Source organism: Astyanax mexicanus, chromosome 20 (genome assembly GCF_023375975.1).
Source record: "Astyanax mexicanus isolate ESR-SI-001 chromosome 20, AstMex3_surface, whole genome shotgun sequence".
In the NCBI taxonomy this organism is placed as follows: domain Eukaryota; kingdom Metazoa; phylum Chordata; class Actinopteri; order Characiformes; family Acestrorhamphidae; genus Astyanax; species Astyanax mexicanus.
The window spans coordinates 6,160,827-6,186,568 of NC_064427.1; the positions used below are offsets into that span (position 1 = coordinate 6,160,827).

Consider the following 25,742-nt stretch of genomic DNA (forward strand, 5'->3'; position numbering starts at 1 on the left):
TTTCCTGCCTACAGGCTGCATTTGACGGAAAGCAGCTCCTCAGTCAGACAACAGTGTCAGCATACAAATCGTGTGCGTTTCCTACAGGACAAACCATTTAAAAGTGCAGATAAACTCATTAAAAAATCACACAGTGTCTGTCTGGCTTAAAATACTTTTAATAAGGTACAGCTTTTAAATTAATAAATCAACATTCATTAAAAATCCGTGAGAAGTTCTGTATGCTAAATGACAAGCTAAGCTAATAAGCTAATAACATTTAATAATAACAGAAAAATAGATATGAATTTGGAAAATAACCAACTAAAGTGAGCTCAAAATACAATAATAAATATAATCTAACGAATTTCAAAATATAAATTAGAAATATTGAACTTCAATATTAAATTCAACTTCAACTACAAAAAACGCAAGGACCGATAGAACATAACGAACAGAAAAAAATAAATTTGAAATTGGAAAAAAAGTTCAAAATGCTAAAAGAAATAAAACCTAACGAATTTCAGAATATAAAATCTAAATATTGCACTGCAGCAGTACAAAAGCCTAAGTGCTTAAACAAACAAACCAAAAAACAGCCTATCACAAATCATTTTTTGAGCCCGACCCAGCTGAGGAAAAGGTGGGAAATCTTTTTTTTTCCGGCTGGGTCTTGGAAAACTTTGTGGTGAATTAAAGGGGCCGAGTTGCAATTTTTGTTTTACTTTAATCAGTTTTTAATCCGTCTTTTTAAAAACAAATATTCCAATATTGGCTGCCAATCAGTGCCCAATATTCTGAGCTCAAAAAACGCTATTCGGGCCAGCCCTACTAATCTAATATAATTTAACATGGTTTAAGAATATAAAATAATTTCTAAACAAACGAAATATTTAATATTGAGCTTATAGCCCAAGTTTTTTTTTCAGTCATGGAAAATTGGAAAAAATTGGAAAAAAGCCCGAGTTCATGCAGCGCCTGAGTCAGGCTGACGTTCAAGCTCAGGTTCTGGCTCGCGTTCATGATTAATTTGTTTTTTTTAAAAACTAATATTGGAATATTCGCTACCAATTACTGCCAAATATCCGGAGCTCAAAAAATGCTATTCGGGCCAGCCCTAATAATTATGGAGATACAGAAAAAAATATTGTGATAAAACTTCCATCACTCCCTTATTCTCTCACTAATAAAAACAAACCTTTAAGTGTGACACAAAGTGATTTGGTTTATATCGTGATACATATCGATATCGACTGATATGGAAAACTATATCGTGATAAGATTTTTTCCCATATCGCCCAGCTCTAGGATTAAGTCTATTTTCTTGCCACTGGCTTAACTCAATTAGAAACAGGCAGCATACAAACCAGTACGCGCAGGACAATAAAAGCTAAAAGCGCTGTGTATTTTTGTATCCAGGGTATCGGTACGTTTAAAAGAAAAAAAATGGACGAGAACCAAATGGAGCAAAACAGACAGACACCGAAATCAAATCGTAAGCAAACCGATTAAACAAAAAAAAAAAGAAAACAAACAAACGAGGAAAGAAGTCCTGACGAAAGCTGGATTAAAACCAGATCAAAGCAGATCAAATCTCAGCCTACATATGTTTTACCATGACAGACCTTGGGGGAGGGGATAAAAAGGTCCATGCAAACACGGTATTAATGCCTCTGTATGGATATCCCTGCATGCCTCAGGACAAAGCCCATTAAGGGAGAAGTGGGAGTCAATGGGATCTGGCACAAGACACTAGACACGGAAACGTGTGTAATACATGCTCTCGCGGCGCACATATTGAAAGTGACCTTTCGCATTCGCAAATCCGTCCTCTGCTCTCACGCTCCCTGCGTCACCCTGCTGGACATAAAAGGCAAAAGTGTGTGCATCTCTCTTTTTTTCGCTCTTTCTCTCTTGTCTCCTTCTGACTTACCGGCCTCCAAGTAATTATCCATTATCTCTGACAATGTCAACCAATAACACCCAACAGCATTTTAAGTGATTTCACTCGCCGGTGGCGGAAAAAGGAGCGGCGTCGGGCGCGAATGCTTTATCATCGCAGCGTGTCTTTCCTCACTCGCCGAGACAACCAAGAACAGGAAGGTCACAACACTATCAGTGGCTGAGAGGCAATTTCCAGCTCGAAGTTGGGGGAGAAAATGGACTGTGCTGCGAGGGCCGGACCTGATGCAAATGTCAGGGATTTGATATCCAAAAGCCAATCTAGCATCGTTCAACATGCGGGGTGCAAGATTAATTGCAATACCCTCCCATGCACCCAACACACACGCACGCACACACCAAAAAGAGCTAATAAATTACTTCCATTGTCAGAAATTGTAATCCATTTAAGCCATTTAAAATGCGTGATTAATAGAAAAGGAAAAGCCATCCAAGGGATCTGCGGTGGAAGTCAAGGTCGTCCACCTCGCCGAGGCTTTTTTGCATGGACGCAACAGCTGCTCTCCATGCAAAGCTCTCAGTGTTAATAAAAAGTGACAATGCAGCCCTGGCTGCGTATATCACTAATATCGGACACGGGGCTGGCAGATGTGCGCTCGCGTGCTGCATTTAAAGGTAAGTCAAGGTTAAAGAAATCTAAAGGAGGAACCCAAGGCTAAACACTTTTAGATTATGTTATCGGAGGCAGGGGTTGCGGCAGCTTCTCAACAGGCCTACCTCACTTACACATTCAGCGCAGCATCTGTAAATTCAATATGGCTCAGGAAGATTAAATAAAACAAAAAGGCTCGCTACCTGGCCAAATGCAATTGTAGAAATCTCCCCCAGTGAACACGGCCTCTGTAGGGAAAGTTTGATGCGAGACCCGCCATCACCTTTGGGAAGTGCGCGGCAAATAAACAGATATGATGACCTCATGCGGCCAGGAACAATGGCCCTGCGCTTTAAATCCTGGAGCTCTCAGTCAATCCGAACAAACCCACATCAAACCTCCCCCCCCAAAAAAAATCTAGGCCACTGTGACCTAATTCCAAAGAGGCATGACCGACTAACTTACCCACACACTCACCCTGCCTATTGCCTGAGCCCTTTGAAACATACTGTTCATTACTACCCCCAATTACTGCGCTCAAGCCCATCCCTAACATCAGCATGACCTACATAGGCTGACTCGGGCCTACTCTTTTCATCTCTTCACCGTAAACACAGTGATGGGAAACTGCAGCAGCGGCATGGTGCATTCCTTTAATGTTCCCTGTCAGGATGGGTAATAATTATCAGGTGTCTTTATTGTGATTTACACCTGTACATTATGTGAGTAGGGTATGAGCGCAGGGTCAGTAACAGGGTCAACTACAGCACCTTTTGGGCAAAGAGGTAAGGGTTCCTTAAGAACACCACAGTGCCAGCTATAGGAATTTGATTTCAACCTGAAGTTTAGTGAGCCAAATATAGAATCAGAACACTTTTGCGTGCTTGTGCATTATGCAGCAGAATGAGCATAACATATTTCCCTCAGATTCCTTTCATTTATGTTTAGAAATAAGGATTAATCTACAGTTACAGTGGATAAAGCCACCAAACTGCTCTGTGACACCTGTGAACATGAAGGGGAGTTGGATTTTGGCACAGCACCAGTTCTTTTTCTTCTTCTGTTGTTTAATGGGTGGTTATGGCCAGCCTTATATTACAGTAGCTGGTCTAAGTCCAAATCTTATAGAAAAAGTACTTTTACACTGCATACAAACCTTTTTTGATTGGACCAAATACTGGCAACTTTCACACCTGCTAATGGGCCCTATAAAGGTCAGGGTTAGACATAGGTTTTACACTGTGCATAGGGACTAGATGTGGGACTCATGTGAAATTAAACTAGGCTGTATAGAAGGGAGGCCATATGGTTAGCTCCACTGTACAAACCCACTGTACAAAAGCTCATATCCACCCAAAACCCGCTTAGTCCACATACCACCCACTCATGTGAGACCTAAATGAGCATGCTGCCTGGGTAACTTTTAGGCCACTGTTGCCACAAAGTCTGAACAGTAATTACAGGTGAAGTCTGTTCAGAAATGTGTTGCCATTGCAAAAGTGAACCATAGCAACTCAATATCAGCTTCAGACGTCTGTTATAAATTCATTTTACGAGGCGTTCCCAAGGGACAGATATGTACAAGATGATGAATCGCCTCAGAAGTTTCCTGAAGAAAGTCATAGCTGCGGTTGTGTATGCCTGGCCGCACTATGAAGTGGAAAAAAATAACACTGCTGATACGACTCAATGTTTGATTTATGCTGTAATGGATGTGTTGTGGTCAAGCTGGGAACAGGTCTTGAATACATTCCTTAAAACTGAGGGAGGGTAGGGCAGAGTTTGCTGTCGGAACAGTACAGGCAGCATCCATTACCAGCATTGACACAACAGTATACAGTATACATCTATAACTGACACGATCCACACACAATATATATAAATATATATATACACACACAATAGTGTGTATTTATATACAGTATGGGCCTGAGCTCGGGCCTATGTCTTCAATCAATTAAGTGCACTTAACCTATTAGAAGATAAAATGATTATGTGTAACCTTCTGGAACAAACCCCGGCTGAGCATCAATTCAGCTGGCAGGCCTGGCACTGAGCAGCAGCCAATAAAATGCCTGGTCACCAAAATGTGATTACCCCGTCTCTCCCACACTCCTACTCTAATCACTGGAGTTCAGACTCCTCCAGACTTCATCTGATACTGCGTTCTGTTACTGCGTTCTGTTACTTTCTCGCAAAACACACACACACACACACACACACACACACTTCACTGCTTTTACACACAGACAGTCACATTCTCACACATTTACACAAACACTACAACTGCCTATTCAGTTCTGATGAAACTCACTGCCAAGTCCAATCACATCTGTCCCCATTAAACACCATCGTCATGCTCAGCATACTTTTTATTTACTCTCATCATATATATATATATATATTTTTTTTTTATTATATCACTATACTCCTTATTAGGGGTGGGCGATATGGCCCTAAAATAATATCACAAAATTTCATGGTATTTTCACGAAAAATGATACTATTGGTGATAGGACAAAACACTGAATTATTATAATCTACTGCCACAGATATAATCTGTCTCTAGTAGATATTGAATGGGAAATGAGAACAGATTTTTCTTTTGCTAAAAAAAGGAAAAACTAGTACCCTGATGTGATAATTAGGGGTGGGTAATATGACACGATACTTCAGGGTCTAATATTGTTCACAATATTAAAAAATGTTGGCAATATTATTGCACATGATACAGTACAGCACATGGTCCAGCACACATTGAAGTTGAAGTTGACTGAAAGTTAGAAGGTTCCTGCTTTAGACAAATAAGAACTATTCCTGTCCCTATAGCTGCTGGTCTTGGGTATCCTATCATCCCATTAAATACAGGAACCAGATCACAACACTAGCAGTTATGATGAAGCTCTACTCAATACCACTGACCACGCAGCCTAAAATCCAAGGCACTATATGCCTTCCTTCTTCCTCCATACAGAACCCCTGTCTCTACATCAGGGACCAACACAGTGAGTCTACAGTGTGTTAACAGCACAGCTACAGTGATCAGATCTTACAAAAACAGCATTCTCCTTTACTGACTGTACCACATGTACAGTCACGCCACACCGGCCTATCTTTTCCCAAGCTGTGCACGCTGATACAGGTAAAGTGTGGTGATCAATTTACTCTACTGACAAGGATGCTCACGCTGAATACTAATGATCTCCTTTTAACACACACAGGCAAATACACACACTTACCGTCCTCATATCTGCACTCTCCACACACTTCTCGCCATTTTCCCCTCTGGCCTGTGCTCCCATGCCTTGACACGGCCCGCGGCCCAGACCACAGCTGATGGTTAAAGAAGGGTGTGCTGTCTTCTGCCCAGATAAGTGCTGCCACTAATCAAGGCTACGTGTACCAGGGCATGGGATTAGAGGGCCGTCGCGCGGCTCAGACGCTGGAATGCTACATGCGCAACAAGGTCACTGTTAAACTGTTAAACCTACGGTAACCCAGCCACCTCCCTGTCACTCAGTCTATAAACAGAAACACAAACACACACACACACACACACACACACACACACACAACATACGCATCACACAGTCACTTCAGGGGACGGTGGAGGCAAGTCACGGGAGTAAACCAATTCATCACATTTTACAACTCATGCTGTTTTATCTCGAAGGATGGAAACACGTCTAAAATCACCAGTAATCGGCCTTGACAACTTTAACACTCAGGAAGATACACACACTTTCTACACATGTTAAAATGTGCAGACACACACATGTTGGATATGTATTTATTTGTATCTGCAGGTTTATAGTATGGCTTTTGGCGATTTATATATATATAAAAAAAATTAACTGTTGAGCTTGGGGTCGATCAAACATGCTCTAGGCATGTGTTGCAGCCAGTGACACGGAGAACGTTCTAGAAGCAAACATCATATCATCTGTATATCAGTATCAAAAAAAGCTAAGAGATGAACAGAGGACGGCCACTACAACAACATATTTCTAAAAACACCTCAAAATCCTAAATAAACTACAAGAAAAAGAGCAAGCTGAAGTTTTTTTTAAGGTCTGTTTACTCAGCGGCCATCTTTGCAATGCTGCCGGTTGCAGTTATTCCCAGTCACACAAGACCAAGGTTCTGATCTATATGAACAGGAAGGGACCAAAACACTCAAAACTAAAGAGCACTAAATAGCTGTTATATATTTACAAATCATGAATAGTGAATAGTTTAAAGCATTTGAATCAATAACAGGCAAAAAACATGAAGAAAACCTTTGGTTTGCTCTGGCTACTGCGTTTGCGCAGATCTCCACATCTACACAGAAGGGCTTCCCCAAAAGCATGTTGACCCCCCTGTAACCCTCCTGCACTGTAACCAACAAGCACCTGTTTTTTTTTTTTTAACCAGTCAATATCCTCAAACACCACAAGGAAACAGACCTTGAGGTGTCATTTTGTTGTTTGCAAAAAGCAGATTCTAACAGTCATAATGCATAAAAACCCTGCTCAGATTCTGTATATTACTATAATAATACTGGATGCCTGTATTGGTGAGGAAGTTGGCTGATTCTGCTAGTTCTCAAATCAGGGTGTTTCTCATCAGGACCATTATGCTGTACAACATAATCTCAGATTTTCTTTTTTGCAGAATAGTACAAACAAATGAGGCCACACGCAAACGCACGCGGACACACACACACGCACGCGCACACACCCTCCTCCCCTGTGATTTTTCAATACAGTCAAGCTGTAGCAAATTGCATTTGCCAGAGAAGGCAAAAGAGTTCTGAGCTGTAAGCTGTGATAGACATTAATGGGGAAAGTTGGCCTTAGACTCTCTGTCAGCTGCTGCACGGAGCTGGTCTTTCTGCACCGGCGTGATACATTAAGATGACGTTCATTAGAAATTCACCGCATACACCTCGGGCAGGAAATTGGAGGGGCGATCTGGAGCTTTCCATTTACGCTCTGACGGTTCCGTCTGTCACACACAGTGGCACTGCACATTTGTGATTCTTAGTTCGGAATATTACCTCCACTTGGGAATAATATATATATATATTTATATACATAAAATCAATCATAATCTGATCAAAATATCTGCTTTTGATATGAATGTTTTTTTATATATTGAGAACGCAAAAAAAATCTGTATAGTAATTGAGTTTCGATAGTGTGCAGTTCAGAAGTACTGTAGGTCTAAACCTGATCAAGGGGTTGTTGTTGTTGTTGATATTGCTGAGAAAAGCATCCACATTATCCCTCCGTCTTCTCCACTCAGCGATAAAGAGGGCGGCATGCATGGAGATGAGACGGGCGAGTCAACAGCACCTTTTTGCATCAGCAGGAATATTTCATTATGTACATAACGAGTGCCATTAATCGCTCCTAACAAGAGGACACAACCTCACCTTGGCAGTCTTGCACACAGCTGGGGGGAGGAGACAACGGCGGAAAGGGGGGGGGCTGGGGGGGGCGTTGAGAGAGAGAAAGAGAGAAGAGAGAGAGAAATAACGACAGAAGGAGAGAGAGACAGACAGAGAGAGAGGCAGGAACTCAAAATCACCACTCAGGAAACTGCCATCTTCTGCTCTTTCTCTCTCCGGGCTGAGGTGTGAAGACAGCCAGAGGCTGCAAAACTGGAACAAAGTCCCAGAACAAATGAAAAAGAGATAGAGAGCGAGAGACAGTGTGTGTGTGTGAGAGAAAGAGAGCGAGAGACAGTGTGTGTGTGTGTGAGAGAGAGAGAGAGAGAGACACAGACATAGCGCTAGACAGACTGCAACAGCGCCCTTGACATCCTGACATGGGCCTGTCGTCATGTGACACTTTGTCATCTGCCACCTGGCAGAGCCCCCACCTTCTCATGACCTCATCCTCCGGTGACCTGGGCACAGCCCAACCCTCACCAACCACAACCCACCCCCCCCCCAAACCCTCGGGGCCCATCCCTCTCGCAGCTCACAGGGAAGGTCAAGCGGGTCGCTGTGCCCTCATCTGTAATCCGCCGCTATTCGTCAGTGGCCCCGGCTGCAGGAGACGGCCGTGCTGCAAGGGGAGAATGCCCAATTAGGCAGCTGTCACGCAAAGCTGCAGAACCATCCTCCTGCCCCCCTAAAATCCCTTTCGGATGCCAGGGTAGCTGCAGGTGTGAACCACAGCAACGTGTAGGGCTGGGTGATAGTCATGTTTAGAAATCGCAGAAATAGTGGTTAAAAACTTAAAAACATGGTAAAAGGTGTATAACTAAATATATAAAAAAAAAAATTTTAACAGATACAATATAGTGGTGTGTTTCTACTCGGTTGCTTACTTGTGGTTGGGTAGACACACAGCTGTGGCCATCTCTCTTGACTGTCCCCTATATCCCTTTAGTCTTAAAAGGGACTCATAAAAAGGCTCCAAATGGGTTCTTTCAATGCCACTGGCTATACATAGGCATTGACCAACTTTTAACCAAATGCCCAAATGCCTGATATTTCTCAAGACTTAGACAACTTAGACAAGTCAATTCTAAGAGCAAGTCTGATCATATGATCCATATTTATTTATTGAGTTGCTGCAGCATAACACAAGGTCAACAAATTCTGAAATTACTAATTCAACCACTAGACACCAGTACAGACCCCCATCTTGGCTACACAATCCCTTTTAAAAAATGTGTTAAATTTTACTTCAGCTACGAAAAGAATGTCACCAGTCTGTTACTATATTTACTATTATTTTTCTGACTCTAACTAATGTATCTTATGGGGGACACAGAACAAATATTTCATAACATCAGTAACCGGATAGCCCTCTTAAGAGTATGCACACTCATTACAGTGAGTTTTAAAATATAACAGAGCTAACAAAATAAGACTGAGCTAAACATGGCAGTTAGGCATGGCAATTCATAAGCTTTCTCTGCATGTGCTTAGAATTTTACATGTGGTTGATTTGATTGATACTGGTGATCGGCTGATTGAGCTAAAATACAATTAAAAGACAGACTGAGGGTTGGGTGGAATCTGACACAAGGATTGCTCACTTTGCATTAAACATTAAAGTTGCCATCTTTATGCCAAAAATAACTTTTGACATCACAACAACAATATAGGCTGATCTAGCAATGTGGTCACCTGCCCGGCTCCAACTAGAAGAAGCTACAGCCAATGGAGTGTCGCCAGGGCTCTGCTGCTATGGGCACTAAAGTGCAAGTCCTGCCCGCCCTTCCGCCGTCTTACTCGCCAAGCCACCAGCAGGAAGAATAACAAGCTATCCGCTCTGACAAAATACCAATATGGTGTTTTTTCTTCCCAAGGACAGGGGAATATTTCTGCTGCACACTACATCTCCCTGTCTTCCCTCTCTCTTTTTCGACTTCTCCACATTGTCCTCCTTCCTGATAGTGGCTAACTGCTACGCTGAGCCCACAAAGAGCAGGCAGTAGAGTTGCACAAGTTTAATCAGATCTACATGAGCCTGCAGACCCAAGTAATCTCCCCACTGTTAATTAAATGATGGAGCAACGCCAGGCACGTTAAAAAAAGAAGAGCGATCCTCTCAGCTCCCCCACCCCATCCCAGATGGGAGATAGTAGTTAAAGATTGGGTTCTACGTGAGAAACATTCAGTGTACTGCTGCAACGGAGTGTGCTTAACTTTTCATGTGCGTGCTGTCATAAGAATGCGTGTTGTAGTCAAAGAGTGCGGCGGATATCAACTGATGACAAATTTGGTGTAACCGCCTAATTCATCATCTCTAAACACATCTGTTTTGAGTAATGGGAAAACTAATCTGCAAAAATGAAAGGGAACGAGTTGGACAGCAGCCTGCGGAAGATTTACGGTCCAGCGGATGTGGACTCGCAACTATGCCTATTGATCGTTCGGCCCACTGTTTCTCTGATTAATCAAATGGTTGACGACTAGAAGGAAAAAAAAACTGCTGAAAGTGCCTGAACAGGAAGACGGACCAGATATTAACAGGCATCTAATTCACAGCACTGTTGATTGACTGATTAGATCCAAAAACAGATTCAGTGTGTCACAGGTTGGCTAGGTTCAATCGTAGTAAATCCAGCTTTAAGAGGTTGTGACCCTGTGTAAGAAACACCGGCCCAGGAAAATCCTGCTTTGGTGGAATGCTTGGTTATAAGGGCTCCTCAAAATCAATAACTGCAGTTATAGATATTGGCAAAATGGAACAGCCCCTCCTATTCTGATGGCAATGCTCCAAAAAGCATGGAAGACAAGATTTATTTTTTTTTGTGGCTTTAAGGTACAATGTGCACAGAATTTCCCTTTATTTTCCAAACAGCAGTAAGTCCATCACTATCTTTAAACCTAACTAAAAGCTACCAAAAGCCTGTGCCATTAGACCAAGACCTTCAAGTGATGCTCAGTTTGACCCACCACTCTCCGAGAAGCATGGGAGACATGCATTTAGACTTACAATCTGGCTTCAAGATAAATAAACTTCCTTTGGGTGTCCATCAGCAGAGTATTCACATCTTTAAATGTTGACTAAAAACCTAACTAAACGCTGCCAAGAGCCTGTGCCATTAGACCAAGACCTTCAAGAATGCTCAGTTTAACCCCTTTATGCTCCAAGAAGCTTGGATGACATGCTTCTTCATGTTCCTGCTCTGGCAATGTTTTTAAAAGGTGACTGAAGGCGCAATTAAAAACATATTGGATATTTTTTGAGCAGATAACTAAACATGCCTGTATGTCGCTCTGGATAAATGCCATGAATGGAAATGGAAAGAGTCCAAAGAACATATAAAACCTTTCTCCGGCCAACCACTTAGGTAACGGTGAACAAATCAGTACCCATAGAAGCTACTGTGGAAGCTAATGCATGCTTTTCTAATTAGTTTGTGAACTTGAACTTTACCTTACTTTGAACTTTACCCTTCGTCTTCACAAGTGATTGGCTAGGTACTGTGTTATTATTGCAGCCTGCCAGACGGACTTAAGCCAGACTTTTGTCTGACTGGATCTCTCCCATAGTCAGACAGTAGGTCTGCACCGTAGGCGCTAATACTGACTTTGATGAAAAACTCTGTGAAGTTAAGTGAGGCAACCCTGGGCAGAAGGGTCAATGGCGGTCATTAAATAAAGCTGGATTTAGGAATCAGAAAGGACAGGAAAGAAGCGACTGTTTGGACAGTCATGAAGTTCAGCTGGTTGGCGAGGCCACCGCGGTAGACGAATTTGGACGGTTGTCTCTTTAAATAACTTTAAGACTCTCCTTCTGTCCCACCACCCCACCCCCTACACACACACTCACTGGATCACACACTCTGGCTCCTGCCTGCATATGTGGCACTACAAAGCTGCCTTGGCTCCTTTTCAGCTCTGCCAGACGCAGAATGGGGAGCAGCCCTCGATCACAGTCTCAGAAACAAAGCTTATTGTGAGGCACAAAACAGTATATCTGGACACGGAGCCCCTGAGTCACCAAGGGGGTTAAAGTGTGTTTTTCCCGTACACTAGAGAGGGCTTGTGGAGGGGGGGCATGATGAATTTTTACAGTGCCCACCCTCCCCTCCCTTATTTCCTGTTGGTCCTGAATGTCACAGGGCGAGTGTGTGTGACCTTGAGCGGCATCGCTGGCACGGCGCGAGCTGCCTAGCCTGCAGGCGTCCTTGAACTGGATCTGCAAGACAAAAACCTTCACGCTGCCTGATAGACATCTCAAATCTCCTCCAGTGTTTCTCTCTCGCTCTCTTTCTCTCATTCTTTTTTTTATCCCCTCTCTTTCAATCTACACAGCTGCTCTTATCGGACCCCCAGTGGGGAGAGCATTATCACAACGTTGGATCTCTAACCCTACCATTGAACTCAGAGATACAGGCAGAATTTCAAAATGTCTGACTGGTGTATTTTTAACCTCCGCCACAAATTCAGCCCGCTAAACCGGGGCGGTGGGTGTAGGGTGGGTGAGCAAAGGGGGGTGGGTGTTGGAGTGATTCCGGATGGCGCCGGTGCCACTGGGGGGTGGAGGGCTGCTGCAAAACTCACTGACTTAAGACACCATTGAGACAAGCGGAACTCAAGCATGCAGTGGAAAAGAACACAAAATGTATACCTAGACTGTGTGAACATAAAGCATGCAAAGTATGCCCTGAACAAACTCTTCCAGTTTAAGGTCTTTAGGCTGCATGCTTCAGTGGATATGCTTGCCTCGTCTAAGAATAATGAGCAGAATCCTCTGTACTGATGTGGCCTTGAGACAGCTGAGGAATCCAGTGGGTAAACAAAAAAAGGGGAAAAAAAAGAAAAAGAAGAGGACAAAAAAAGCTTTGCTTGATTTGCTGAACAAGCTACTGCTGGTTTATATCAGACACTGTTTGATGCGAGCGCAGGATGGGAGGAGAGGAATGATAAAGCTGTTTCATGAACTGAGCCTCAACTCCGCGTTCTTAAACCTACTCAGCAGCTCGGTGTTCTCCGCTGATGCCTTGTGGTGTGCGGACAAGATAATTCGCCGGAAATAATTCCACAGCAGCTTCGTTCCATGGGAGGAGGGAGAGAATTTTATCACCATGCAAATGTAGTGCCCTTGGATGCACCAGGGTGCTGCATCAAGGTTCATAGCTTTAAGCAAATATTTGGACTGTCCTCTGTGGCTGTGATGCTGGAGCGTGGGAAGAGAAGGTGAGATGCACACGTTTCCACGCTTCAACACGTAGACGCATGACAAACTGGATAAGAGCTTTACCTTACTAAGCTTTAGACCAAACCCTAATATAATCAGAGAAAATTGTTTCCTGAACCTTGCTGGTACCTGGCTGGACAGAAAAACAGTTTAAATAGAGTGGAAGTAAAAGTCTCGCTCAAATCAACTGCAGACGAGAAGTCCCTATTTGACTTCTTCCCAACAAGAATTCTGTCCCTACTGGACTGCAGCCAGACAAAAATAATGTCCCAGACATATGGGTTCCCAAAAAGGATTTTGTCTCAACCAAACTGCATCCCAACAAGAATTATGTTGCAACCAAAATGCAGGACAACAAAAACTGCCATGTGATGTAACTGCAGCCTGACAGAAATTCAGTCCTAACCAGACTCTATTCAAACAAGAATTCTGTTGCAAAAAGACTGCAGCCCAACAAAAAACTGCCAAGACCTAAAAACAGCCTGAGAAGAAGACCATGAAAAATTCTGTCCCAACCCAAATGAAGCCAGCAAAAATAAAGCTCCAATCTCTCTGTGTTCTGACCAAAATTCTATTTCAATTCGACTGAATTAAACAAAAATATATAATTATATTCCAACAAAAACTGTCCAAGCCCTGCTGTGCCCAAATACAAACTCTGAAGTCGTCAAACACCCAATAAAACTACCCAATACTACTTTACACCAGAAACTAAACTAATTTAACTACAGCTCACACAAACCTTTCTATAGTGGATCAACAAATACAAGTGTCAGATACTAAATTACCTTAATTCACAGAACACAGTCTGAAAAGCCTAGGCGATGGCCAAAAACCTGGAATATGAGGTGTGAGACAAGGACTGCACGTTGAATCTCAACAAGCATTTGAGAAATGATGCCCGAACACAATGTAAATTGTCGAGCACCGCTGCGAATGGACAAATATCTCAATCTCAGAGCGGGATGCAGGAACGGGACAACACAGAGCTCAACACAGAGCTCGTCCTTTGCGGGAGATTTCGCTGGCCCAGCGTCCGTGCAGCCAGCACTATCGGCTGACCTTTCCTCACTGTAATGCTATCACATGTCATCTGTGGTCCTGCTGGAAACCATCTGTTCTATTCCTCGCTGCCGGCCCGATGAACGGCCAGAGCCAGTTCTGAACCGGCTGCAGGCCTCCTCACCTCCAGCCAGACTTCATCAGATTACTGCCTGTGTGTTGCACCAACTGCACACAACCCAACGCTCTGGCACGACCTGCCTAAGGACGTTGCTGTCACAGAACAACCTCATGCCTAGGCCAGGTGCCAACAGGCTAATAATAACAAGAAATACAAACCTGTTGGGTTCAGTCCCATTAAAATAAAAAAATACACGATGCTAATATTTGGCCTATAACCCTACTTCAGGCATATGTGTTATGTACCATTGCATCTGAGGACCTGCACACCTGGGTAAATATAGCACACTTTCAGCGAAGGCTACAGGACCTTGCCAATTTGGGTTCCATTAGTCAGAGCACTTGTGGGTGCTGCAGCAGCCTGGCCAGAGAATCACACTTCAACCCAACTCAAACATTAAAAGCACACAGATCAGGGTCAAAGTCCCATTTGCTCCCTCTTGAATTCCTACCACTCTGCAGTCATGGAGAAACTCGGAGGCTCAGAGGGATTGTGGCCGATCAAACATGGCAAGATGTCATAAAGAGCCGCAGTACCAAGGATAAAGCTCTCAAGTCCAGAGTCCAGCTCTTAGAGTCTGTGTAATTCCTGGCAAGCCTGTGTCTGTGTCCTGCTTCGGCCCTGAGCCTGGATGTGACTATCGGGGTGAAGGGTGTTTGGCAAGGCTCAAAGCTAGGCCACAAAACTGCAAGGGAACCTCGTCTGATTTTGACAAATTGTGCATGGGAAAACGGCGCATTCCGAAACTTGACCGTGCAACTTTCACTGCAGGGCTGAAATTCAAAAGCATAATTCAGTCTTGATTACATCAAGGTGTGAAAGAGCATCAAAAAAAGGCATTCAAAGATCTAAAAGCATTTTTTTACGAGTTGAAGGATTCTTTTATTGTTCCCCTGCTGTAAAAATATGCATACTCCACCTGAAGGACGGCTGGATTTGGAATCGGTTTTCATGGAGACTCAACTGATTCTTCAGGGTTAAGCGTGTGTGTGTAGAGCTGAAAGGAGGAAGTATTTCTTCAGGAGGAAATTCTGCAGGGCCTGTGTGACTGTGAGAAGAGCCTGGGAAAAGTGAGGGACCTCCGTGCACAGCCCGGGGTATATAATCTATGGTTCATTTGCAGCTTCCTCCACAATACGACAAGCCGTTTACAAGATGTAGCCTTTGCCGCTGACCCACTTCTGTGTCGCTGCGTCTGGAGACAAGGCCCTGCCTCCCTATCAAGCCCTGCTCCCCATCTGACTGACGACAGCCTTGCCACCCTCTGCCTCCATGAACTGTGAGAAAAATAGGTCGCCATGACCCACTTTTCTCTCTCTCTCTCTCCCTCTCTCTCTCTCTCTCTCTCTTTTTTCCAAGAGTGCATGTGAAGAGCGCCGCAGAGTCTGATCAGGCACCTCCAAGAGAGAAAGACAGAAAGGGAGGGATGAAAGGAAAGACAGAAAGAGAGAAAGGGGTAGAAAGGGAGGTGGGGAAAAAAAGACAACAGAGAGTTGGAATATAGGGGAGACTAGGAGAAAGACAGCAAGAGAGCAAGAGAGAGAGAGTCTACCTTCATTAACCCCAGTGCTCTGAGAGCAAGCTCTGCTTGGATCAGAGATGTATGAAGCCCTTATCAGGCAGCTTGCGTGGAAGCAGCTCACGCCTTAATTAAATAGCGCCTGCAGCCAAACTCAGCCATCCTGGCTACTGGATTCTTCTTCATTCAAACACTCAAATACTGTGACAGTTTAATGATATTAAAGCTGAAGATTTCAACAATTCCTACAACTGTGTGATTAGCACCTTTTTAAAAACATACAGTGGAAGTAGAACGTTGCCTGCAGACACAAGCACTTTTTGGGAACTAAAGGCCAATTTATTCCATTTTCTATGGTGTAGCCTGTGCGAGCGCCCTACGCAGCTGCAAGCGTTTATACTTTTGCATCTGAGTGTCTGCGTCTCTGCTTTGCTCTGTAGTTAAAACTCTGAAGGCGGAATGGTGTGGGTGGGAACATAAGCCTCAGCTAACCAATCACAGCTGCTGCTGTTGTCCCTGTTGCCCAACGCATAGCTACATTTCTGGGGAGGGTAGTGTCAGGCCGCAGTATAGTTTACAATGAGGACATTTCTTGTACCTGATTATAAAAAATTAATTTAGCTTAAACCATTGTAGCAGTATTAGATGAAGCCAGTAGCCAACAATTTCTGCAATATTAGCGCAAAACCTCAGACACCAATGTATATGAAAAGCTCCATCAGAAAAGAGAGGATGCCATCCCTCAAAGCCCTGCATTGAGACCCTTCTTGTAAGAACATCTTGAGCCCAAGTCCCCCTCCCACCTCCATCCATACACACATAGCACTTTACTCATTAACTTATGGTTTACACAGGCACTGCCTTCCAAATCCCCAGAGCTTTACGGGCCGATCAACAGCCACCTCTAGATCCGGCTGTGTGGACAGCGGTGCTGGCTGATAATGGGAGCCTGCACTCTCGCCCCTGCGAGGATCCTCCGTGTGATCCTTGTAATGTGAGAATATGTTTCCAGGCAACACAAACAGACAAACGGTCAGATATATTGATCCTGGTTGCACCATCAACAAAAACATCAATGTGCCCGTCTTTCTCCGACATGCATAATGCATAACGCTCATACGAACCAACGCGCACCACGTACAGCACCGTCTGGACTGTGTGAGAATATAGCTTCACAACTTCACAAGGCAGAAATGTTTCAGAGTGGTTAGTGTGCAAAACAGGTGCACACGTCTGACTGAGAGGTGGAAAAAAAAGTGGTGCATTAACCTTTATCTGACATTCCACCCACAACAGACAAGCGTGACCCATAACTGCACCCTCTGGAAAAACAAAAGCGCAAAAAGATGACAAAATAGAATTACAATAAAACACACTCACCTCTATAAAACCATCTTTTATATCTATTAAAAATAAATATACAACTAAACAACTTGAAGAAACTGAATTTTTAAACTATTCAGCAACAGATTTAGTTTTGAAATTTAGTTTTTACCTTTTTTAAAAGAGCATATTCTAATATAATGCACTGTTAGAGTTTCATATCAGTTGGTAGATTAAGACTAAAGGACAAATCAGTCCATTTTCAATTCAATGTTTTTGTGACGTTATCAAAAATAAAAAGATAAAAAAAATGCATATATACATTTCTGGAAAAAAAATAAGAGACCACTTAAAATGATGAGTTTCTTTAATTTTATCAAATTGAAAACCTCTGGAATATAATCAAGAGGAAGATGGATGATCACATCCATCAAACCAAGCTATACTGCTTGAATTTCTGCACCAGGAGTGTCATAAAGTTCCAAAAGCAGTGTGTAAGGCTGGTGGAGGAGAACATGATGCTAAGATGTATGAAAACTGTGATTAAAAACCAGGGTCATTCCACCAAATATTGGAAAAACTTTATGAATATGAACTTGTTTTCTTTGCATCATTTGAGCTCTGAAAGCTCTGCATCTTTTTTTGTTATTTCAGCCACTTCTCATTTTCTGCAAACAAATGCTCTCTAAGTGACAATATTTTTATTTGGAATTTGGGAGAAATGTTAGAAAACTAGAGAAACGGATCCAGAAACTGAAGTGGTCTCTTAATTAGTTTCAGAGCTGTATATATAATCATAATGGTCATAATATTTTGATACAAGTATGAATCTGTGTGTTTGAAAATAAATAAAGCAAATAAATTAGACTCGTTTTGGAGCTTTTTCTTTAGTTCCATTCTTCATGAATATTCATACTAATGTAATAATTTAACAAAAATAAAAACACCATATAAAACCATCTTGTTCGACTAAGTTTGCCCTTTAGAACTCCTGCATTCCAGGTCAGCCAGGTCTGCCGAGGCTCAGGTGAACATTCACCTCCTCACCAAACACCTCTGAAAGGCATTAATAAGCTGTCAAATCAAACTGCTCATTGACCTTATTAAACCCATTTAAATGTATTTAGGTCAGGCCCCATCTCCCTATAAGCATGAAGGTCAGCCCTGAATGGAAGGGCAGGTGGCTTAGAGGAAGGCTCTGCTAAATCGGAGTCGTCTGGCCTCTGTGACTCAGACATGTAAACACAGTTACACAAGTGGAGCAGTAGCACATTTCAGCATGCAGCCTCATATCAGCGCCAGCGCTCTCGGCTCCCCCAGAGACTGATTCAGGCATTCCAATCTCAAGATGAGTGTGCCCAATATTTCAAACGGCCCCGGTCTCTAGAAACAGTCATGAAGTGGCAAGAAATTACCTCAGTGATACAGCCTATTTCAGCTGCTCTTCAGCAGAGTCATTTCGATACAGCTGCTGCATGTGACACAACCAGTTCTAATGGAGAAATGGAACCGCAAAATAAGCAGCTAAGCTAGTTTCATGTCATCTCTGTCATATAATAACCTCATTTTTAAAAGCCATCTAGGAATGTCAGCTTTTGTTGCACATATAGTGTGGACTTTCCACAGGTAATGACCAACAGAAATGGTCCACAGAAGCACAGTATCTTGTTATTTTAATGTACAGTTAATTGTAAATGCATGCCACCTACCCTTATTCTATTATTATTATTATTATTATTATTATTATTATTATTATTATCATTTAAGAATTATAAAATAGAGATGGCATGCTTAAGGTTTATTATAATCCACGTAAATTAACTTACAAAAATATTGGTAAAATTAAAAACACCTTATATTATCTCATAGTGTTGCAGTCCAATAAAAAAAATCTCCACTTTTGTCAGTTTTTAGTTTACTATGTAATTTAAACAGACTTAAACAAACTGTCCCTTACACCCAAAATTTCTTGATGAATGCACCAATAGAAATACTGTAAAATAACCTGAAATAAACTCTTTTTACATTACAGACTTTGATTAAAAATTTTGATGGTTTTACCTCTCTTTTGGAGATACATTGGACAGCGACAAAGTTTTGACTCAAAATTTCACTCTAAACTTAAAACAAGTCAATATTGCTCAGAAATACATTTAAAAAAAATAGACCTATGATGTTTAAATTAGCTTTGACATATAGTATGATGTTAAAACAACGCATGAAAGTTTAAAAGTCATGAAACTAAGTGATCAATGAAATCAATGACATGACTAATTTAGTGCATATTTGATCATCTTCACACCCACCACTGTCGGTATTTTGGGCGCTCTGGAGCTTCTGAACCACACCCAAGACCAAAGACGTTAAAAATATTAATTTTTAAAAGAGATTTAACCCTGTGCTAATTTTCGTCAGTCATACTGGATTATAATATTTTTAAAAAGTTGTTACAAACTAAGTAAATGACTACAGAATTCAATACTAAATTATAATTTAAATTATACCTGTTACTAAAACGTATTAAGTAGCAGCACATTTTATCTACACAAAGTATGGTTTTATAACAGTCAATTTTCAACAAAAAGGTACTTGGATATGAAGCAAAAACAGCAATAGAAAGCTCATTTTGTACATTAACTTCCATGAAAATGTTTAAAGAAAATGTTTGCCTTCTTCACAACTTTGGAGATACATGTTTTTAAGATAATGTATTGCAGTTCCAGCATGGCATTTAGTTTAATTTACAGTGATCCTCATCACCTATATGACCTAGATGATTTGATATCGATGTGATACTGCATTATCACCAGCATACTGCAAAAAAAGAAAAAAAAACTCCCTCACCCCCGTTTCAGACGAGCATGTTACACAAACCCTCAGAGTGCACTTAGTCAAGCAGGGCCTCTTTGTAAAGGGAGGGAGGTCACATGATTGAATCTTGTTTTGGAGTGTTATTTAAAAGCTTCTTTAACAAGGAGGTCAAGGTCAGGATCGTCTTAATGCCTGCTCTCTTCCACCGGCTCGCCTTCTAGAAGCATGAAGTGGCTCTCTACTAGGCCGGGGGCATCTATCTTCCCACGGTGCCCAAGGACATCTCCCAAACTGCTGGAGGAGCAGCGCGCGGGCCAGGGCTCTAACTCATCTCGTCCGAGAGCTTGCAGCTAATTGGGATGCAGGGACAGTAGAAGCAGGGCAAGGCTGAGGACTACAGCACGCAGAGCAGTGATACAATGTTCCAGTGAGGGTTGCTGATAAATTATACCACAGGATGCTTTTCTGAACAAATCGTGCTGACGTGTAATATTTCACTTGTACTGCGCGTCTGCAGTTGGCCTTTGGTGATAATTAGATTATCGATGTATCGTATAAAATATGGAGATGGCCTTAACAATATTACTTATCGAGGAAAACCCATTATGTGAATAATCCAGTATGCTGACTTTCTTAAAAAGCACTGGTTTTGTTTCATTTATTATTTATATATTCTATGAATCAGAAAATTCTTAATGATCTAAAACGTAATTTCACTTAAAAAAAATGTGTAACTGCATTATTATGGAGTACAGTGTTTTTAATATATCAGTGGAATAACATTGTACTATAATGACAATAATACTGTTTATCCCATTCATCTCTGGGATAATATATCTAATAAAATATATGTCCAATAAATTGTTATCATAACATGCCCAATCTGCAGATTCTAATGCAGATACAGATTCATAAACAAATCAATCTACAACATATCTACCTGGATGCCAATTACAGAGAAATATGCAGTAAAACAAATAAAAATAACAATACAACCAAGTAAATCAGCCATAAGTTGGTGTGCTAACACTGTGGTAGCCATGTAGCATGAACATGAAAATAGCAGGTGTGCTAAAGTTGTGGTAGCTTAGTGGGACAAGGCTTATCAAGCCATTAACTTGCTGGCATTATTATTATATATTATTATGACACACTTCAATTCTTGGTCTTGATTTAGCAACACAGCTAATGAAAAAAAAAATCGTGACCACTCTGGCACAGCCTAAGTAACCTGCCTTGCCTTGCAGTAGAAAAGCGGCCATTTATACTGGTGTATCCTATGTAATTAATCATAATTATTCTGTCTGTTACAATGCATCAAATCTCAGAAAACATAAATATCGTGAAACATGATATATCCTATCATGGCAATGTCTCGAATATCTCAATATATATACTGTATATAGTATGTATCGCCCTCCATTGATTCTGGCTACACAAAACATCACACAGCACGGCCAGCCACAACAATCACAGCCACAAAAGGTGCTAAGCACTGTAGTTCTTTTCTGTTCTGCTTTCTCATTTAAATCAACATGCCAATACCTCAGCAGCCTTATAGCAGCAGCCTGATAGCAAAACCCTGCATCTCCTCTAGTCTGTTTGAATTCACCAGTGTCTGTAGCCACTTCAGGCATAAAAACAGCATGCGGAAAGCTGGGCTATGCGGTGGGACTTCATCAACGCCTCAGCGCCGACTGTGTCCTAGGGACAGAAATCTACTCTCCGCCATCTCCGCACCGGAGAGGTGTCTCTTGTTGCCCAGCAACAGCACAGTTCATTTTAACCCCAGAGTGAAGGCTTTTGTGCTCCAGCAGCGGGTGCTCGGTGTCACTCAGCTTCAGGAAGTGAGACGACTTCATCCCCTCGCAGCTTTTTCATGTGCCATTTTGCGCCTGGAAAGGCTTAAAGCAGCTCTCGAGAACAGCCGAGCTTTTCCGGCTCCGGCCCTGCAGAGAAAAACGGTGAAGGGCTGCACTCTGACGAGACCGTTAACTTAATTGGAGAAGTGACAAAAAGCAAGACCCAAGCGTGGAACGGGTCACTGTCCACTAATGACTCTAAGGGTGTGAACGGCTGTGATATATGAGCTGGGATTTCATGATTTTCCTCTGTGAACTCCTCCACAATGTGAAGGAAACTGAGGTCAAAAGAAAGGGGAAGCATATGGCCACTTCAGCGCTATATGGCCAAAGGTCATGTAGAAGTGTGGACACCTGCTCATCCAAGGTCTTGTCTGAAATCTAGTGTGTTTAAAAAGAGCTCGTTTTTTGTTTGCAACAGTAACATCCAAGAGAACACTTAGGAAAACATTGCTGAGGACAGGTGCTGATGTTGCATGATTGGTTCTTGCACCCCAGTTTGTCTAAGGGGGTTGGTATAACAATATATACCAATATAAACACCTAGCATTGGGCATGGTGACCTTAGGCTGCTTTGGAGCACCTACAGAGCAACCCATATAATGGCATAATGGCAATGCACTTCTGCAGATGGTTAACAAGCTGTTTTTTTTTCTACGCTATAATAGTGTAACAGCAGAATATTTTTTCTCAGTAAGGAGAGTACATGAACACAAAAAAATCCAGTATTCATGATTCATTTATGTAGTGCATTTACAAAAACATTCCAATTCCATTGTCTTACTATTCCTAGTCATTGAATGTTCAATGTTTCTTAAAAATGAGTATGTGCAATAATATGCTATCACATTATTGGCACAAAATGGCCTTAATATAACAATAATATTGTTTATCACAATTGTATCTGTGACAATATACTGTCCAGACAAATTTATTGTGTTTTATTGTGCTATCATGACATACCTGACTTTTGCAAGTACAGTGTATTTGGTCAGTTGTTGAGTTTAACTTGTCAAATTTGTTAACTTTCAAAAAATAGGGTGATAAACAGTAGGAAGAGCGATAGGTAGGAAAGTTTTATGACGTTTCATGTTGGGTCTATATGCTCCTTGCCACTTCATATTGCCACTGAAACCCCCCCCTGTTTAAGTCATAAATATTCCAGACACAATTCCACAACATGTGGAATTACGTCTGACTCTTATTTGGCAAACTCCCGAGCCTATATATCCATCTTTCATTCATCAATTCCGTAAATTCCTCTTTAGCTAATTGCGTCGACTTCAAAAATGCAATCTGTAAGAAAAGCTTTTAAAGAGGGGCTGACGTAATTAAGTCTGGATCTTTCCCCTCCGCCCCCCTCCAGCCCTGTCCCGGGCCCGTATGTGTGCAGAGTCAGACACCTGCGTTTAAGTCAGGTCACTCTGTAAATCTCTCCCGCCACAGCTTACTGCGCCAGACGCTGTGTCCTTGCCTCGGCTTTGAAGGTTCCCAAAAGGACAGGCTCGCTGAGAAGTCGTGAAGGACAGTCCCAGTAATAGGCTAGCGCCGCGATGGCCTTGGACTTTGAATTCCTCAGTAGACAGGCTCATGCATCAATCCTTCAGCTTACACAGACAAGGCACTAACCTTCGCAACTCTTGGACTCACTAGGAATGACTGGCATTTCACTTAGCCAGACCCTCTCTCGCTCTTTTCTCCCTCTCTCTCTCTTTCTCGCTCTGACTCAGTATAACCTGTTTCAAATCAGGCACAGTCAATGGCTTTGCAAAACACTGCAGAAACAGATTGAGCATTTTAATCAAACTCAGTGACCCCAGCCACCCCCTCCCTGCTCTCCAACACTTCCCAAGAGCAGAGGACACCACCTAGGCTATATATGGTACTCACAGACCTACTCTGACAGTAAATGTATTAAATTGAATTATATGCTACTAAAGTAGCAGATATCATGTTTCTCATAATCAGCATCTTTCCATTTCGGAGGCCAAAAGTATTACACAAGTGACCTTTCCACAGAAGGGATAGCACTTTATATAAGCAGGAATACACGATGTGTGCAATGTGTGTTTTATGTGAGGTATCTGGTACTGGGAAATATGGTCTACAGTAATCAACTATGGTATGGCTTTAGTTGTATTAATTAATGGATAATTACCTTACATTTACATTTACATTTATAGCATTTAGCTGACCCTCTTATCCAGAGCGACTTACAAGGATATTCCTTTTACAGAAGTGGGCCAATGTAGTATTAGGAGTCTTGCCCAAGGACTCTTGTTGGTGTAGCGCAGCATTCAGTCACCCAAGACAGGAAATGAACCGCAGTCTCCTACGCAATGTGGTAGGGAGCTCCCTGGCAGGTAGTGGTTTTATCCACTGCGCCACACCAACCACTAATGAGCCTTATAGCCATGATTATCCTTAATTTGTATTTTTACAGTGCTGTTGTTGGTTCCTCTTAGTGTAGAACAAGTTTAAGAGAACTCAAAAAAACTACAGTAATGTGACATTCATTAATCAAGCAGTGCCAAATAATATGCATGTACCTATAATCAAAACATAGTCAATTCTGACACTTTTTACATTACTGTAGGAATATTACTGTTGTAAGAATATTATAAGGTTTTTTAGATTATTTCAATAGGTTTGTATATGTTCAAATCATATATTCAAGGCAACTTTGCCTATTTCAAGAAATACACTACAAAAGCTGCCAAATTAATGTTTACCTGTCCTTTCCTGTAAAAAGGTACTATCAATAGAACAAGACTCCATGGAGCAGATAAACATGGCCCTATTGGCACTATGCCTAATACAAGGCACAGGCTAGACAGAGTAGTATAAAGCCCTTCAGCATTGAGCTGCGGAGCAGTGATGGAACCCTGTTCTCTGGAATGATGGTTGGAGCTTCATCCAATACTTCTGGGATGTGTTAAGGAGTTGGTGATGTGGTGGAGCTGTGATCATTTAACATGATCACTGATCTCATTTTCATTTTTGTGGCTGAATTCAAACACAAGCCCTGACAGCAATGCTCTCAATTCTAGACAATTAGTCCACAAAACAGAATTTACTCTTTTTAATACCCTTGATTTCTAAATAAAACAACAAATTAGAAAGTGTCTAAATAGGTTTGTCAAAACAAAGTAACACCCATGATGAGAAGACTTAACCTTTTGAACTCTTTGGAACTGCTGGAGGTTTCAGGGTCACATTCCTCACACCTACACCCTTAAAACAGGTTCTTCACTTATGGCAATGGCTCTTTTTAGAACCATGAGGACGCACAGGACTGTTTTAATGCTGAAATAGTTTTTATAGACTTTTTTTTATGATCGAAAACTTACTGTTTGTGCTTTTTTTAACATATTTAAATTTCAAAATATTTTACTGATGTGTTCTACACTCTTTAACACTTTGGGTCTTTAAAGGTTCCTTAGTAAAGGTAATAGTTCTCTATGAAGCCATGCCAACTTAAAGAACACCACAAGTGCCTATATGGCTTATATGCTTGGAAACGTCATGTTTATTATTCTTTAAAGAACCATTAAGGCTCTGGTTTTATGCAAGAAGTTTTTTAAAGGTTCATTACTAGAGGCGATAGTTCTATTGAAAAATATAACTCATCATTTAGCATTTAGCCACTTATTTATCTGGTCAAACAATTGCTCTGTAATATGGTATACCTCTAAATCCTTCTAAAAATGCATTCCAATATTGTGCTTTAGGCTGAGACATAACACTCTAGAAAAATACAGATGAGTGAACATGTTGAGTTATGTGCTTTCCACCTAGAAATACCAAGCGTGAACTTAAATAACAAAAGAGCCCGAGGGCCGAGGCGCTTTTGGGA

The 25,742-nt window shown here is 41.7% G+C and overlaps 1 protein-coding gene across 2 annotated transcripts in view; it reads right to left on the reverse strand.

Annotated features, from left to right (window-relative positions):
• nrip1b (nuclear receptor interacting protein 1b) overlaps positions 1–25,742 on the reverse strand; it is a 38,902-nt gene that overhangs the window by 9,165 nt on the left and 3,995 nt on the right. Inside the window, exon 1 of one of the 2 annotated variants that reach the window (XM_007244746.3) lies at positions 5,773–5,935. The exons of the other annotated variant lie outside the window; for it this stretch is intronic. The gene's annotated coding sequence lies outside the window, so the exon portion shown is untranslated. Of the gene's footprint in view, positions 1–5,772; positions 5,936–25,742 lie in introns of those variants that run through there. 2 annotated transcript variants of the gene reach the window in all.